This window comes from Phocoena phocoena, chromosome 9 (genome assembly GCF_963924675.1).
Source record: "Phocoena phocoena chromosome 9, mPhoPho1.1, whole genome shotgun sequence".
In the NCBI taxonomy this organism is placed as follows: Eukaryota; Metazoa; Chordata; class Mammalia; order Artiodactyla; family Phocoenidae; genus Phocoena; species Phocoena phocoena.
This window is the reverse complement of record NC_089227.1, coordinates 95,696,667-95,698,966: the sequence shown is the minus strand read 5'-3', so window position 1 is coordinate 95,698,966 and position 2,300 is coordinate 95,696,667.

Genomic DNA, 2,300 nt, shown 5'->3' with positions numbered 1-2,300 from the left:
GAAATTGAGTGGCTTGAGCTGCTTGTAAATTTTGGAGATTAATCCTTTGTCAGTTGCTTGATTAATAAATATTTTCTCCCATTCTGAGGGTTTTCTTTTCATCTCATTTATGGTTGCCTTTGCCATGCAAAAGCTTTTAAGTCTCATTAGGTCCCATTTGTTTCTTTTTGTTTTTATTTCCATTTCTCTAGGAGGTGGGTCAAAAAGGATCTTGCTGTGATTTATGTCAGAGAGTGTTCTGCCTATGTTTTCCTCTAAGAGTTTTATAGTGTCCAGTCTTAACATTTAGGTCTTTAATCCACTTTGAGTTTATTTTTGTGTATGGTGTTTAGGAGTGTTCTAATTTCATTCTTTTAAATGTAGCTGTCCAGTTTTCCCAGCACCACTTATTGAAGAGGCTGGCTTTTCTCCATTGTATATTCTTGCCTCCTTTATCAACAATAAGGTGATCATATGTGTGTGGGTTTACCTCTGGGATTACCATCCTGTTCCACTGATCTATATTTCTGTTTTTCTGCCAGTACCATACTGTCTTGATTACTGTAGCTTTGTAGTATAGTCTGAAGTCAGGGAGCCTGACTCCTCCAGCTCTGTTTTTCTTTCCAGAATTGCTTTGGTTATTCGGGGTCTTTTGTGTTTCCATACAAATTGTGAACTTTTTTGTTCTATTTCTGTGAAAAATGCCAGTGGTAGTTTGATAGGGATTGCATTGAATCTTTAGATTGTTTTCAGTAGTATACTCATTTTCACAATGTTGATTCTTCCAATCCAGGAACATGGTATATCTCTCCATGTGTTTGTATTATCTTTAATTTCTTTCATCAGTGTCTTATAGTTCTCTGCATACAGGTCTTTTGTCTCCTTAGGTAGGTTTATACCTAAGTATTTTATTCTTTTTGTTGCATTGATAAATGGAAGTGTTTCCTTAATTTCTCTTTCAGATTTTTCATCATTAGTGTATAGGAATGCTAGACATTTCTGTGCATTAATTTTGTATCCTGCTACTTTACCAGATTCATTGATTACCTCTAGTAGTTTTCTGATAGCATCTTTAGGATTCTCTATGTATAGTATCATGTCATCTGCAAACAGTAACAGTTTTACTTCTTCTTTCCTGATTTGGATTCCTTTTATTTCTTTTTCTTCTCTGATTGCTGTAGCTAAAAATTCCAAAACTATGTTGAATAATAGTGGTGAGAGAGAGCAACCTTGTCGTGTTCCTGATCTTAGTGGAAATGGTTTCAGTTTTTCACCATTGAGGATGATGTTGGCTGTGGATTTGTCATATATGGCCTTTATTACGTTAAGGTAAGTTCCCTCTATGCCTACTTTCTGGAGGGATTTTATCTTAAATGGGTATTGACTTTTGTCAAAAGCTTTTTCTGCATCTATTGAGATGATCATATGGTTTTTATTCTTTAATTGGTTAATGTGATGTATCACATTGACTGATTTTTGTATATTGAAGAATCCTTACATTCTTGGGATAAACCCCACTTGATTATGGTGTATGAATCTTTTGATGTGCTGTTGGATTCTGTTTGCTAGTATTTTGTTGAGGATTTTTGCATCTATGTTCATCAGTGATATTGGCCTGTAGTTTTCTTTCTTTGTGACATCTTTGTCTGGTTTTGCTATCGGGGTGATGGTGTAGAATGATTTTGGGAGTGTTCCTCCCTCTGCTATATTTTGGAAGAGTTTGAGAAGGATAGTTGTTAGCTCTTCTCTAAATGTTTGATAGAATTCGCCTGTGAAGCCATCTGGTCCTGGGCTTTTGTTTGTTGGAAGGTTTTTAATCAGTCTCAATTTCAGTGCTTGTGGTTGGTTTGTTCATATGTTCTATTTCTTCCTGGTTCAGTCTCAGAAGGTTGTGCTTTCTAATAATTTGTCAATTCCTACCAGGTTGTCCATTTTATTGGCATATAGTTGCTTCTAGTAATCTCTCATGATCCTTTGTATTTCTGCAGTGCCAGTTGTTACTTCTACTTTTTCATTTCTAATTCTATTGATTTGAGTCTTCTCCCTTTTTTTCTTGATAAGTCTGGCTAATGGTTTATCAATTCTGTTTATCTTCTCAAAGAACCAGCTTTTAGTCTTATTGAACTTTGCTATTGTTTACTTCATTTCTTTTTCACTTATTTCTGATCTGATCTTTATGATTTCTTTCCCTCTTCTAACTTTGGTGTTTTTTTGTTCTTCTTTCTCTAATTGCTGTAAGTTAAGGTTAGGCTGTTTATTTGAGAAGTTTCTTGTTTCTTGAAGTAGGATTGTATTGCTATAAAATTCCCTCTTAGAACTGC